Source organism: Oncorhynchus nerka, linkage group LG1 (genome assembly GCF_034236695.1).
Source record: "Oncorhynchus nerka isolate Pitt River linkage group LG1, Oner_Uvic_2.0, whole genome shotgun sequence".
In the NCBI taxonomy this organism is placed as follows: domain Eukaryota; kingdom Metazoa; phylum Chordata; class Actinopteri; order Salmoniformes; family Salmonidae; genus Oncorhynchus; species Oncorhynchus nerka.
The window spans coordinates 44,181,693-44,190,853 of record NC_088396.1 but is presented as its reverse complement, the minus strand read 5'-3'; positions in this window follow the sequence as shown (position 1 = coordinate 44,190,853).

Here is a 9,161-nt window from a genome sequence, read left to right as displayed (position 1 = left end):
GCACTGCGTTCATCCACCTCTGGCCTGCTCGCCTCCCTACCACTGAGGAAGTACAGTTCCCGCGCAGCCCAGTCAAAACTGTTCGCTGCTCTGGCCCCCCAATGGTGGAACAAACTCCCTCACAACGCCAGGACAGCGGAGTCAATCACCACCTTCCGGAGACACCTGAAACCCCACCTCTTTCAGGAATACCTAGGATAGGATAAAGTAATCCTTCTCACCCCCTTAAAAGATTTAGATGCACTATTGTAAAGTGGCTGTTCCACTGGATGTCTTAAGGTGAACGCACCAATTTGTAAGTCGCTCTGGATAAGAGCGTCTGCTAAATGACTTAAATGTAAAATGTAAATGTATACCATGGGCATGACGAAACATTTATTTTTACAGCTCTAATTAAGTTAGTAACCAGTTAATGATAGCAATAATGGCACCTCAGGGGTTTGTGGTATATGGCCATTATACCACAGCTACGGGCTGTATCCAGGCACTCTGCGTTGCGTCGTGAATAAGAACAACCCGTAACCGTGGTATATTGGCCATATACCACACCCCCCTCGCACCTTATTGCTTAAATATATGCATGTATCAGCCTTCATAGTCAAAGGCAAAGTTGAGAAATGTCCAACTATATGTCAAAACTGATGAACATCATGCTGTAAAATGGCTAAATAAATACTGTACCTTCTAGCTAATGGTTGACTGTAATCGGATGGTTGTGTTAAAGTTGTGTTGGAAAGAATCTCGCGCAGAACACTTAGGGTAGCTTTTATATGGCCATTACCAGGCAGTAAAAACACAGTAAACTCCATCCACCTGGATTAGTTTAGGCTCTGTGTTTGTTTTATTAGCATTTCAAAGCCTTCAGAGAGAACTATAGATGAGATCTTGACTGACATTATCTGATTTTAGAGAGAAAAAGTAAAAAAAGAAAGATGAAAGTTCACATTCTTCCCAACAGCGTTTTTGACTGACCGACCACAGACATACCATAGATTTCTGAGCAGCCTTTGAAGCTAGAGGATTGCTTTACTCCTAGCTATTCTCTTAAGTCCTTTTTCACACTTTACTGGCTTTGTTTACAGTAATCCTGTCTTCAGGATATTCCCTAAATGAGACCAGTTATTTTTTAACCTTTATTAAACTAGGCAAGTCCGTTGAGAACAAATTCCTATTTACAATGACGACCTACCCCCGGCCAAACCCTAACACAATTGTGCACCATCCTATGGGATTCCCAATCACGTCGGGATACAGCCCGGAATCAAACCAGGGTCTGTAGTGACAGCTCTAGTACTGAGATGCAGTGCCTTAGACCGCTGCGCCGCTCGGGAGCCCAGTCATGTGAACCAACATAGTTTAACCTGCATATTGCCGACTAATCTGATGGCTAAACTTTAGAGAGCACATAGCAAATGAAGAAAATACAGGTGTTCTGTTAGAACAGCATCTACAGTGATTTCCATAATGCTAAGGTATTTTTAATGCAATTTCCTGACTTGCTTTAAAATGTAGACAATCCCTCTGCAAGTTGTTCCTGAAATAGTAATTATTAAAAGCGTTCAGCCCAGGCTATAGGCCTTCCGAAGGGAGGTCAACCTCTAGTCTAGACTTGCTAGGCCATCCACAGCAGGTGAGACCTCTGGCCCTGTAGCTCACAATGGCCATCACTAAGACCCTGGTGTTGATCAGAGGGTTATCTACAGAGCCTGAGTGCCTTACAACCCCTGTGCCTGCCTGTGCTCTGACCGCCTGGTATTGTCAAACAAGAGGGAGAATGACCCACACACAAAAGAGCAGTAAAGGCTGAAGTAAAGGACCCTTGGGTTTTATAGGCGCTTACTAGGCCTGAGGGGTTTGTGAAAGAGCAGTGACCTGTCCCTCAGTCACTTCCTGTAATGGAGGATGATCCACAGTGAAGCGTCAGTATCGGGAGAAGACGAGAACAGAGACAGGAACTTGTTTAGAGCAGACAGTGTCGGGAGAAGACGAGAACAGAGACAGGAACTTGTTTAGAGCAGACAGTGTCGGGAGAAGACGAGAACAGAGACAGGAACTTGTTTAGAGCAGACAGTGTCGGGAGAAGACGAGAACAGAGACAGGAACTTGTTTAGAGCAGACAGTGTCGGGAGAAAACGAGAACAGAGACAGGAACTTGTTTAGAGCAGACAGTGTCGGGAGAAGACGAGAACAGAAACAGGAACTTGTTTAGAGCAGACAGTGTCGGGAGAAGACGAGAACAGAGACAGGAACTTGTTTAGAGCAGACAGTGTCGGGAGAAGACGAGAACAGAGACAGGAACTTGTTTAGAGCAGACAGTGTCGGGAGAAGACGAGAACAGAAACAGGAACTTGTTTAGAGCAGACAGTGTCGGGAGAAGACGAGAACAGAGACAGGAACTTGTTTAGAGCAGACAGTGTCGGAGAAGACGAGAACAGAAACAGGAACTTGTTTAGAGCAGACAGTGTCGGGAGAAGACGAGAACAGAAACAGGAACTTGTTTAGAGCAGACAGTGTCGGGAGAAGACGAGAACAGAAACAGGAACTTGTTTAGAGCAGACAGTGTCGGGAGAAGACGAGAACAGAAACAGGAACTTGTTTAGAGCAGACAGTGTCGGGAGAAGACTGGGGATATTTTTCTCACCACCTCTCCTTCTCTTTTTTTTATGTAAAAGAAGACTGAAGCCTGAGAGAAACACTGACTGAAGATTGTATCAGGATATCTCAGGAACTTATTTTAGGTTGGCATGCTCGGGAGTTGATGAGAACAGACTCAGGAACTCATCTCTGTTGTCCTTCTGGGCATTCTGCAACATGTTTTTATTTGTTTGTGATTGTATCCTATAGGTCAACTTGTATAACTATTGGCATTCCAGGGAAATGAATCAGGGAGGGAAAATGTGCATCTCTTTGAGTCTTTGCAACAGGCTCAACGAGTCTGCTGCTCTCCACACACACACACACACACAGATACATACACACACACGGTAACCCGAGCCCATCTCTCTACTTCCTGATAGGGGATTCTAAAAGCCAACACATTCTTGTCGGCAGCACTTCTCAGCAATGGTTTCTCTCTCTAGGCGTGATGGTTTCTCTCTCTAGACGTGATGGTTTCTCTCTCTAGACGTGATGGTTTCTCTCTCTAATTCTGATGATTTTTCTAGACGTGATGGTTTCTCTCTGTAGACGTGATGGTTTCTCTCTGTAGACGTGATGGTTTCATCTCTGTTGTCCGTGATGGTTTCTTCTGCAACATGTTTTTATTTGTTTGTGATGGTTTCCTATAGGTCATGGTTTCTTCTATAACTGATTGGTTTCATTCAGGGAAAGAATCAGTGATGGAAAATTTCATCTCTTTGAGTCTTTTCTCTCAGGCTAGATCTGCTGCGGTTTTTTCCACACACACACACAGTTTCTCTCTATAGACGTGATGGCCCTCTCTCTACTTGTGATGGTTTCTCTCTGTAGAGGTGATGGTTTCTCTCTGTAGAGGTGATGGTTTCTCTCTATAGACGTGATGGTTTCTCTCTGTAGCGTGATGGTTTCTCTCTGTAGACGTGATGGTTTCTCTCTATAGACGTGATGGTTTCTCTCTGTAGACGTGACGGTTTCTCTCTGTAGACGTGATGGTTTCTCTCTGTAGAGGTGATGGTTTCTCTCTATAGACGTGACGGTTTCTCTCTGTAGACGTGGCGGTTTCTCTCTGTAGACGTGGCGGTTTCTCTCTGTAGACGTGATGGTTTCTCTCTGTAGACGTGATGGTTTCTCTCTATAGACGTGATGGTTTCTCTCTGTAGACGTGATGGTTTCTCTCTGTAGACGTGATGGTTTCTCTCTATAGACGTGATGGTTTCTCTCTGTAGACGTGATGGTTTCTCTCTGTAGACGTGATTGTTTCTCTCTGTAGACGTGATGGTTTCTCTCTGTAGACGTGATGGTTTCTCTCTGTAGACGTGATGGTTTCTCTCTGTAGACGTGACGGTTTCTCTCTGTAGACGTGACGGTTTCTCTCTGTAGAGGTGATGGTTTCTCTCTGTAGATGTGATGGTTTCTCTCTGTAGACGTGATGGTTTCTCTCTGTAGACGTGACGGTTTCTCTCTGTAGACGTGACGGTTTCTCTCTGTAGACGTGATGGTTTTTCCTATAGACGTGATGGTTTCTCTCTATAGAGGTGATGGTATCTCTCTATAGAGGTGATGGTTTCTCTCTATAGAGGTGATGGTTTCTCTCTGTAGAGGTGATGGTTTCTCTCTGTAGAGGTGATGGGGTCTCTCTGTAGACGTGATGGTTTCTCTCTGTAGACGTGATGGTTTCTCTCTATAGAGGTGATGGTTTCTCTCTATAGAGGTGATGGTATCTCTCTATAGAGGTGATGGTTTCTCTCTCTAGACGTGATGGTTTCTCTCTGTAGACGTGATGGTTTCTCTCTATAGAGGTGATGGTATCTCTCTATAGAGGTGATGGTTTCTCTCTATAGAGGTGATGGTTTCTCTCTGTAGAGGTGATGGTTTCTCTCTATAGAGGTGATGGTTTCTCTCTGTAGAGGTGATGGTTTCTCTCTGTAGAGGTGATGGTTTCTCTCTCTAGACGTGATGATTTCTCTCTGTAGACGTGATGGTTTCTCTCTGTAGATGTGATGGTTTCTCTCTGTAGACGTGATGGTTTTTCCTATAGACGTGATGGTTTCTCTCTATAGAGGTGATGGTATCTCTCTATAGAGGTGATGGTTTCTCTCTATAGAGGTGATGGTTTCTCTCTGTAGAGGTGATGGTTTCTCTCTATAGAGGTGATGGTTTCTCTCTGTAGAGGTGATGGTTTCTCTCTGTAGAGGTGATGGGGTCTCTCTGTAGACGTGATGGTTTCTCTCTGTAGACGTGATGGTTTCTCTCTATAGAGGTGATGGTTTCTCTCTATAGAGGTGATGGTATCTCTCTATAGAGGTGATGGTTTCTCTCTCTAGACGTGATGGTTTCTCTCTCTAGACGTGATGGTTTCTCTCTGTAGACGTGATGGTTTCTCTCTATAGAGGTGATGGTATCTCTCTATAGAGGTGATGGTATCTCTCTATAGAGGTGATGGTTTCTCTCTATAGAGGTGATGGTTTCTCTCTATAGAGGTGATGGTTTCTCTCTGTAGAGGTGATGGTTTCTCTCTGTAGAGGTGATGGTTTCTCTCTGTAGAGGTGATGGTTTCTCTCTGTAGAGGTGATGGTTTCTCTCTGTAGAGGTGATGGGGTCTCTCTGTAGACGTGATGGTTTCTCTCTGTAGACGTGATGGTTTCTCTCTATAGAGGTGATGGTATCTCTCTATAGAGGTGATGGTTTCTCTCTCTAGACGTGATGGTTTCTCTCTCTAGACGTGATGGTTTCTCTCTCTAGACGTGATGATTTCTCTCTGTAGACGTGATGGTTTCTCTCTGTAGATGTGATGGTTTCTCTCTGTAGACGTGATGGTTTCACTCTGTAGACGTGATGGTTTCTCTCTGTAGACGTGATGGTTTCTCTCTGTAGATGTGATGGTTTCTCTCTATAGACGTGATGGTTTCTCTCTGTAGACGTGATGGTTTCTCTCTGTAGACGTGACAGTTTCTCTCTGTAGATGTGACGGTTTCTCTCTATAGAGGTGATGGTATCTCTCTATAGAGGTGATGGTTTCTCTCTATAGAGGTGATGGTTTCTCTCTGTAGAGGTGATGGTGTCTCTCTATAGAGGTGATGGTTTCTCTCTGTAGAGGTGATGGTTTCTCTCTGTAGAGGTGATGGTTTCTCTCTGTAGAGGTGATGGTTTCTCTCTGTAGAGGTGATGGGGTCTCTCTGTAGACGTGATGGTTTCTCTCTGTAGACGTGATGGTTTCTCTCTATAGAGGTGATGGTTTCTCTCTATAGAGGTGATGGTATCTCTCTATAGAGGTGATGGTTTCTCTCTCTAGACGTGATGGTTTCTCTCTCTAGACGTGATGGTTTCTCTCTCTAGACGTGATGATTTCTCTCTGTAGACGTGATGGTTTCTCTCTGTAGATGTGATGGTTTCTCTCTGTAGACGTGATGGTTTCACTCTGTAGACGTGATGGTTTCTCTCTGTAGACGTGATGGTTTCTCTCTGTAGATGTGATGGTTTCTCTCTATAGACGTGATGGTTTCTCTCTGTAGACGTGACGGTTTCTCTCTGTAGATGTGACGGTTTTTCCTATAGACGTGATGGTTTCTCTCTATAGACGTGATGGTTTTCTCTCTGTAGATGTGATGGTTTCTCTCTGTAGAGGTGATGGTTTCTCTCTGTAGAGGTGATGGTTTCTCTCTATAGACGTGATGGTTTCTCTCTTTAGAGGTGATGGTTTCTCTCTGTAGACGTGATGGTTTCTCTCTGTAGACGTGATGGTTTCTCTCTGTAGACGTGATGGTTTCTCTCTGTAGACGTGATGGTTTCTCTCTATAGAGGTGATGGTTTCTCTCTATAGAGGTGATGGTATCTCTCTATAGAGGTGATGGTTTCTCTCTCTAGACGTGATGGTTTCTCTCTGTAGAGGTGATGGTTTCTCTCTGTAGAGGTGATGGTTTCTCTCTGTAGAGGTGATGGGGTCTCTCTGTAGACGTGATGGTTTCTCTCTGTAGAGGTGATGGTTTCTCTCTGTAGACGTGATGGTTTCTCTCTGTAGAGGTGATGGTTTCTCTCTGTAGAGGTGATGGTTTCTCTCTGTAGAGGTGATGGTTTCTCTCTGTAGAGGTGATGGTTTCTCTCTGTAGAGGTGATGGTTTCTCTCTGTAGAGGTGATGTCTTCTCTCTGTAGACGTGATGTTTTTTTGTGCCAGGTCAGGAAGGTACCGATGGAAGCTGTCTCTCTTTCTGCAGACCTGATGCAGCCAGAACCCCCCCATTTCATTGTCTCTCAGACAGTGGGTAAGGTCACAACTGAAAAGGGTATAAGAAAATATAGCTATTGTATAGGTTGTGTTCAAAAAAAGGCAGAACTGTCCCTGAATCAGCAGCTTGTTACCAACATCCTGTTCTACAACACCTCTGAATCCATGACTCAAGCCTGTCTCCCATTTTCCTCCCCCACAATCAGCTGCAGCTAAAAATAGGGACGCACATTGTATTCCATGTCCATTGAGGAACCCACAACCCTCGAGGCGTCACTGAGCATTGCCACGCTGTCAAGCCATGCTGACGCTAGTGACTGGTGTGTCCACCTACATACAGTCCCTGTCATGACGCGACTCCCCGTCTCTCTACCTCTGTACGGTTAACAAAAACAAAGCTGTAAATCTGTAATTTGGATTGGCCCAGGGCTTTCCAAACTGGCAGGGTGTAACGCTATACAGAAAATAGCTGAAACATTTCAGTGTAAAGCTGCCTGAATATTTTTGTCTCAGCAGTCTCTGTACTTGTTTTTTCCTTGATGTAGCTGGTCTGAGTAGACAGTCACCGCTCCACAAACCTCTCTTTAATTGAGACAGCCACCATAAACAGTCATTACACTATTAACCTAACGTAGCGGGCGTAAAATAATCGGCTGAAACTAGATCCCCTACGTACTGGTCTTGACAAGAAGGGGAAAAAAACTGTCAGGGGAGGTTCTCTTCATCAAAATCAATCAAAGCGGACTCTTCATTCTTAGAAGTCAAAACAGTATTATTTAATTGAGTCTTGAGTCATGTGTATTGTGAAAATATCTGCATTTCTTATTAAAATCCAGTCGTACTGGTCTATTTAAGCAATAAGGCATGAGGAGGTGTGGTATATGGCTAATATACAATGGCTAAGGGCTTGGATACAGCCCTTAGCCTTGGTATATTGGCCATATCCCACAAACACCCGAGGTGCCTTATTGCTATTATAAATTGGTTACCAACGTCATTAGAGCAGTAAATATAAATGGTTTGGCATACCCGTGGTATACGTCCTGATTGATATACCATGACTGTCAGACAATCAGCATTCAGGGCTCGAACCACCTAGTTTTTATAGTAAGTCTTAACTAAAGTGAAAATGCTGTTGCCCTCAGGATAAACCACACCATGACTTTTAGGTTTAGACAGTTTAGTTTGCATTCTTAGTTTCTCACAGAATGATACCAGGTATTTATCATCTCTGTTTAACGTTTGCCATTGTATCACTGTGAGTCAGCTACATAAGTGTAACACTGTGTGGTCTGGGCTGGACTCCTCCAGTGTTTTATATTCAGCCTTATGGGACGGTTACCCACATCTATTGTTCTTTTTTTGTCAGTTTATAGTTGAAGAATCAGTTTCTTGCCAAGTGTTCCTGCCTAGTGGTCAGCGGAGGCTGGTGGGAGGAGGTATAAGAGGATGGGCTCATTGTAATGGCTGGAAAGGAGTCAATGGAACCGTATCAAACATATGACTCCTCGCCATCAATTCAATTCCGGCCATTACAATGAGCCCGTCTTCCTATAGCTCCTCCCACCAGCCTCCTCTGCTAGTGGTATACAGTACACTTCCATATCTGTGCAGTGGTGTGAAAATATCTCTCTCCCTCTACTATCCCCTCTCTGCTTGATGTCAAACCAAGGAGGCCAACATGACTGAAAAGTAAACCAGGCACCAAATTTAAAGTAAACCAAGCACCATATTTAAAGTAAACCAGGCACCATATTTAAAGTAAACCAGGCACCAAACCAGGCACCATATTTAAAGTAAACCAGGCACCATATTTAAAGTAAACCAGGCACCAAACCAGGCACCATATTTAAAGTAAACCAGGCACCAAACCAAGCACCATATTTACAGTAAACCAGGCACCATATTTAAAGTAAACCAGGCACCAAACCAGGCACCATATTTAAAGTAAACCAGGCACCAAACCAGGCACCATATTTAAAGTAAACCAGGCACCAAACCAGGCACCATATTTAAAGTAAACCAGGCACCAAACCAGGCACCATATTTAAAGTAAACCAGGCACGCACCAAACCAAGCACCATATTTACAGTGAACCAGGCATCATATGTAAAGTAAACTAAGCACCATATTTAAAGTAAACTAAGCACCATATTTAAAGTAAACAAGGCACCATATTTAAAGTAAACCAGGCACCAAACCAGGCACCATATTTAAATTAAACTAGGCACCATATTTAAAGTTAACCAGGCACCATATTTAAAGTTAACCAGGCACAATGTTTAAAGTAAACTGAGAAGC